The following is a 7183-nucleotide window of genomic DNA, read 5'->3' on the forward strand; positions in this document are numbered from 1 at the left end:
TGTGAACAATATTAGGAGCATGAAACGGTCCCAAAAATATGAGGAGCATGAAGCGGTGTTGAAAATCATGAGGAGCCTGAAAAGGTGTGAATAAAATGAAGAGATTCAAAAGGTGTCAAACATATGAGGAGCATGAAACTGTGTTGAAAAACAAGAAGAGCATGAAAAGGTGTGAAAAATATGAGGAGCATGAAAAGGTCTGAAAAATAGGAGGAGCATGAAATGTTGTTGAAAAACATGAAGAGCATGAAAAGGTGTGAAAAATATGAAGAGCTTCAAAAGGTGTCAGTAATAAGAGGTGCATGAAACAGTCTGAAAAATATGAGGAGCATGAAACGGTCTGAAAAATAGGAGGAGCATGAAATGGTGTTCAAAACATGAAGAGCCTGAAAAGGTGTGAAAAATATGAAGAGCTTCAAAGGTATCAAAAATATGAGGAGCATGAAACGGTCTGAAAAATAGGAAGAGCATGAAACGGAGTTGAAAAACCTGAAGAACAGGAAAAGGTGAGAAATATATGAAGAGCTTCAAAAGGTATCAAATATATGAGGAGCATGAAACGGTCTGAAAAATAGGAGGAGCATGAAGCTTTGTTGATAAAAATGAAGAACATGAAAAGATGTGAAAAATATGAAGAGCTTCAAAAGGTGTTAAAAATTTGAGAAGCATGACACGGTCTGAAAAATACGAGAAGCATGAAGCGATGTTGAAAAACATGAAGAGCCTGAAAAGTTGTGAAATAAATGAAGAGCTTCAAAACGTGTCAAAAATATGAGGAGCATGAAACGGTCTGAAAAATAGAGGGAGCATGAAGCGGTGTTGAAAAATATGAAGACCCTGAATAGGTGTGAAAAATATGAAGAGGTTCAAAAGGTGTCAAAAATATGAGGAGCATGAAACGGTCTGAATAAAAGTAAGAGCATGAAACGATGTTCAAAAACATGAAGAGCCTGAAAAAGTGTGAAAAATATGAAGAGATTCAAAAAGTGTGAAAAATATGAAGAGCTTCAAAAAGTGTGAAAAATATGAGGAGCATGAAATGGTCTGAAAAACATGAGAAGAATGAAGAGGTGTTTAAAAACATGAAGAGCCTGAAAAGGTGTGAAATATATGAAGAACTTCAAAAGGTTTCAAAAATATGAGGAGCATGAAACGGTCTGAAACATAGGAGGAGCATGAAGCAGTGTTCAAAAACATGAAGAGCATGAAAAGGTGTGAAGAAAATGAAGAGTTTCAAAAGTTGACATAAATATGAGGAGAATGAAACGGTCTGAAAAATATGAGGAGCATGAAACGGTGTTGAAAAAGATGAAGAGCCTGAAAAGGTGTGAAAAATATGAAGAGCTTCAAAAAGTGTCAAAAATATGAAGAGAATGAAACGGTCCGAAAAATAGGAGGAGCATGAAAAGGTGTTGAAAAACATGAAGAGCGTGAAAATATGTGTAAAATATGAAGAGCTTCAAAAGGTGTGAAATATATGAAGAGCTTCAAAAGGTGTGAAAAATATGAAGAGCTTCAAAAGGTGTCAAATATATGAGGAGCAAGAAAAGGTCAGAAAAATAGGAGGAGTATGAAGCGATGTTGAAAAACATGAAGAGTCTGAAAAGGTGTGAAATATATGAAGAGCTTTAAAAGGTGTGAAATATAGGAGGAGCATGAAGCGGTGTTCAAAAACATGAAGAGCCTGAAAAGGTGTGAAATATATGAAGAGCTTCAAAAGGTGTCAAAAATAAGAGGAGCATGAAGCGGTGTTCAAAAACATGAAGAGCTTGAAAAGGTGTGAAATATATGAAGAGCTTCAAAAAGTGTGAAATATAGGAGGAGCATGAAGGGGTGTTCAGAAACTTGAAGAGCCTTAAAAGGTGTGAAATATATGAAGAGCTTCAAAAGGTGTCAAAAACATGAGGAGCATGAAACGGTCTGAAAAATAGGAGGATCATGAAACTGTCTGAAAAATATGACGAGCATGAAACGGGCTGAAAAATAGGAGGAGCAACAAGCGGTGTTGAAATACATGAAGAGCCTGAAAAGGTCTGAAATACATGAAGAGCTTCAAAAGGTGTCAAAATATGAGTAGCATAAAATGGTCTCAAAAATATGGGGAGCATGAAGCGGTGTTGAAAATCATGAAGAGCCTGAAAAAGGTGTGAAATACATGAAGAGCTTCAAAAGGTGTCAAAATATGAGTAGCATAAAACGGTCTCAAAAATATGGGGAGCATGAAGCGGTGTTGAAAATCATGAAGAGCCTGAAAAGGTGTGAATAATATGAAGAGATTCAAAAGGTGTCAAACATATGAGGAGCATGAAAGTGTGTTGAAAAACATGAAGAGCCTGAAAAGGTGTGAAAAATATGAGGAGCTTCAAAAGTTGTCAAAAATATGAGGAGCATGAAACGGTCTGAAAAATAGGAGGAGCATGAAATGGTGTTCAAAACATGAAGAGCCTGAAAAGGTGTGAAAAATATGAAGAGCTTCAAAGGTATCAAAAATATGAGGAGCATGAAACGGTCTGAAAAATAGGAAGAGCATGAAGCGGTGTAGAATAACATGAAGATCTTGAAAAGGTGTGAACAATATTAGGAGCATGAAACGGTCTCAAAAATATGAGGAGCATGAAGCGGTGTTGAAAATCATGAAGAGCCTGAAAAGGTGTGAATAATATGAAGACATTCAAAAGGTGTCAAACATATGAGGAGCATGAAACTGTGTTGAAAAACAAGAAGAGCATGAAAAGGTGTGAAAAATATGAGGAGCATGAAAAGGTCTGAAAAATAGGAGGAGCATGAAATGTTGTTGAAAAACATGAAGAGCATGAAAAGGTGTGAAAAATATGAAGAGCTTCAAAAGGTGTCAATAATAAGAGGTGCATGAAACAGTCTGAAAAATAGGAGGAGCATGAAACGATCTGAAAAATAGGAGGAGCATGAAACGGAGTTGAAAAACCTGAAGAACAGGAAAAGGTGAGAAATATATGAAGAGCTTCAAAAGGTGTGAAAAATAAGAGGAGCATGAAGCGGTGTTGAAAATCATGAAGAGCCTGAAAACGTGTGAGAAATATGAAGAGCTTCAAAAGGTGTCAAAAATATGAAGAGCTTCAAAAGGTGTCAAAAATGAGAGGAGTATGAAGCGGTCTCAAAAATAGGAGGCGCATGAAGCGGTGTTCAAAAACATGAAGAGCCTGAAAAGTTGTGAAAAATATGAAGAGCTTCAAAAGGTTTCAAAAATGAGATGAGCATGAAACGGTCTGAAAAATAGGAGGAGCATGAAGCGGTGTTGAAACACATGAAGAGCCTGAAAAGGTGTGAAAAATATGAAGAGCTTCAAAAGGTGTCAAAAATGAGATGAGCATGAAAAGGTCTGAAAAATAGGACGAGCCTGAAGCGGTGTTGAAACACATGACGAGCCTGAAAAGGTGTGAAAAATATGAAGAGCTTCAAAAGGTGTGAAATACATGAGGAGCATGAAACTCTCTGAAAAATAGTAGGAGCATGAAGTGGTGTTCAAAAATATGAACAGCCTGAAAAGGTGTGAAAAATATGAAGAGCTTCAAAATGTGTGAAATATATGAGGATCATGACGCGGTCTAAAAAATAGGAGGAGCATGAAGCGATGTTCAAAAACGTGAAGAGCCTGAAAAGGTGTGAAAAATAAGAAGAGCTTTAAAAGATGTCAAAAATGAGATGAACATGAAGCGGTCTGAAAAGTAGGAGGAGCATAAAGTGGTGTTTAAAAAATGAAGAGCCTGAAAAGGTGTGAAAATTATGAATAGCTTCTAAAGGTGTCAGAAATATGAGGAGCATGAAACGGTCTGAAAAATAGGAGGAGCATGAAGTGGTGTTGAAAAACATGAAGAGCCTGAAAAAGTGTGAAAAATATGAAGAGCTTCAAAAGGTGTGAAATACATGAGGAGCATGAAACGGTCTGAAAAATAGGAGGAGCATGAAGCGGTGTTCAAAAACATGAAAAGTCTGAAAAGTGTGAAAAATATGAAGAGCTTCAAAAGGTGTCAAAAATATGAGGAGCATGAAACAGTCTGAAAAATAGGAGGAGAATGAAGCTGTGTTGAAAAACATGAAGAGCCTGAAAAGGTGTGAAAAATATGAAGAGCTTCAAAAGGTGTAAAATATATGAGGAGCATGAAACGGTGTTCAAAAACATGAAGAGGCTGAAAAGTTGTGAGGAATATGAAGAGTTTCAAAAGGTGTAAAAAAAAATATGAGGAGCATGAAACGGTCTGAAAAATAGGAGGAGCATGAAGCGGTGTTGAAAAACATGAAGCCTGAAAAGGTGTGAAAAATATGAAGCGTTTCAAAAGATGTGAAAAATATGAAGCACTTCAAAAGGTGTCAAAAATATGAGGAGCCTGAATAGGTCTGAAAAATAGAAGAGGCATGAAGTTGTGTTGAAAAACATGAAGAGAATGAAAAGGTGTGAAAAATATGAAGACCTTCAAAAGGTGTCAAAAATATGAGGAGCATGAAACGGCCTGAAATTTCGGAGGAGCATGAAGCGGTGTTCAAAAATATGAAGAACCTGAAAAGGTGTGAAAAATATGAAGAGCTTCAAAAGCTGTGAATAATATGAAAAGCATGAAACGGTCTGAAAATTAGGAGGAGCATAAAGCGGTGTTCAAAATCATGAAGAGCCTGAAAATGTGTGAAAAATATGAACAGCTTCACAAGGTGTGAAATACATGAGGAGCATGAAACGGTCTGAAAAATAGGAGGAGCATTAGGCGGTGTTGAAAAACATGAAGAGCCTGAAAAGGTTTGAAAAATATGAAGAGCTTCAATAGTTGTTAAAAATAGGAGGAGCATGAAACATTGTTCAGAAACATGAAAAGCGTGAAAATGTGTGAAAAATATGAAGAGCTTCAAAAGTTGTCAAAAATATGAGGAGCATGAAATGGTCTGAAAAATAAGAGGAGCATGAAACGCTATTCAAAAAAATGAAGAGACTGAAATGGTGTGAAAAATATGAAGAGCTTCAAAAGGTGTGAAAAATATGAGGAGCATGAAACGTTCAGAAATATAGGAGGAGCATGAAGTGGTGTTGGAAAACATGAAGAGCCTGAAAAAGTGTGAAAAAATGAAGAGTTTCTAAAAGTGTCAAAAATATGAATAGCATAAAACGGTCTGAAAAATAGGAGGAGCATGAAGCGGTGTTCAAAAACATGAAGAGCCTGAAAATGTGTGAAAATTATGAAAAGCTTCAAAAGGTGTGAAATACATGAGCAGCATGTAAAGTTCTGAAAAATAGGAAGAGCATGAGGCGGTGTTGAAAAACATGAAGAGCCTGAAAAGGTGTGAAAAATATGAAGAGCTTCAAAAGGTGCCAAAAATATGAGGAGCATGAAACGGTCTGAGAAATAGGAGGAGCATGAAACGCTTTTTAAAAACATGAAGAGCCTGAAATTGTGTCAAAAATATGAAGAGCTTCAAAAGTGTGAAATACATGAGGAGCATAAAACGATCTGAAAAATAGGAGGAGCATGAAGCGGTGTTCAAAAATCTGAAGAGCCTGAAAAGGTGTGAAATATATGAAGAGCTTCAAAAGGTGTGAAACATAGGAGGAGCATGAAGCGGTGTTCAAAAACATGGAAAGCCTGAAAAGGTGTGAAAAATATGAAGAGCTTCAAAAGGTGTCAAAAATATGAGGAGCATGAAATGGTCTGAAAAATAGAAGGAGCATGAAAGGGTGTTCAAAAACATGAAGAGCCTGAAAAGGTGTGAAAAATATGAAGAGCTTTAAAACGTATCAAAAATATGAGAAGCATTAAACGGTCTGAACAATAGGAGGAGCAAGAAGCGGTGTTGAAAAACATAAAGAGCATGAAAACGTATGAAGCATATGAAAAGCTTCAAAAGGTGTGAAAAATATGAAGAGCTTCAAAAGGTGTCAAAAATGAGATGAGCATGAAACGGTCTGAAAAATAGGTGGAGCATGCTGTGGTGTTGAAAAACATGAAGAGCCTGAAAAGGTGTGAAAGATATGAAGAGCTTCAAAAGGTCTCAAAAATATGAGGAGCATGAAACGGTCTGAAAAATAGGAGGAGCATGATGCGGTGTTGCAAAACATGAAGAGCCTGAAAAGGTGTGAAAAATATGAAGAGCTTCAAAAGGTGTCAAAAATATGAGGAGCATGAAACGGTCTGAAAAATAGGAGGAGCAGAAAGTGGTGTTGAAAAATATAAAGAGCCTGAAAAGGTGTGAAGAATATGAAGAGCTTCAAAAGGTGTCAAAAATATGAGGAGCATGAAACGGTCTCAAAAATAGGAGGAGCATGAAGCGGTGTTGAAAAATATGAAGAGTCTGAAAAGGTGTGAAAAATATGAAGAGCTTCAAAAGTTGTGAAATATATAAGGAGCATGAAAAGGTCTTAAATATAGGAGGAGCATGAAGCGGTGTTGAAAAACATGAAGAGCCTGAAAAGGTGTGAAAAATATGAAGAGCTTAAAAAAGTGTCAGAAATATGAGGAGCAATAAACGGTGTGAAAAATAGGAGGACCCTGTGGCGGTGTTCAAAAACATGAAAAGCCTGAAAAGGTGTGAAAAATATGAAGAGCTTCAAATGGTGTCAAAAATATGAGGAGCATGAAACGGTCTGAAAAAAAGGAGGAGCATGAAGCGGTGTTCAAAAACCTGAAGAGCCTGAAAAGGTGTCAAATATATGAGGAGCATGAAACGGTCTGAAAAATAGGAGGAACATGAAGCGATGTTCAAATTCATGAGATTCTGAAAAGGTGTGAAAACTATGAAGAGCTTCAAAAGGTGTCAAAAATATGAACACCATGAAACTATCTGAAAAATAAGAGGAGTATGAAGCGGTGTTCAAAACATGAAGTGCCTGAAAAGGTGTGAAAAATATGAAGAGCTTCAAAAGGTGTGAAGTACATGAGGAGCATGAAAAGGTCTGAAAAATAGGAGGAGCATGAAGCGGTGTTCACAAACATGAAGAGCCTGAAAAACTGTGAAAAATATGAAGACCTTCAAATGGTTTGAAAAATATGAAGACCTTGAAAAGGTGTGAGGTATATGAAGAGCTTCAAAAGGTGTGAAAAATAGGAGGAGCATGAAGCGGTGTTGAAAAACATAAAGAGCATGAAAACTTGTGAAAATTATGAAGAGCTTCAAAAGGTGTGAAAAATATGAACAGCTTCAAAAAGTGTCAAAAATGAGATCA

The sequence above is a fragment of the Dama dama genome, unplaced genomic scaffold (assembly GCF_033118175.1).
Source record: "Dama dama isolate Ldn47 unplaced genomic scaffold, ASM3311817v1 ptg000096l, whole genome shotgun sequence".
Lineage (NCBI taxonomy): Eukaryota > Metazoa > Chordata > Mammalia > Artiodactyla > Cervidae > Dama > Dama dama.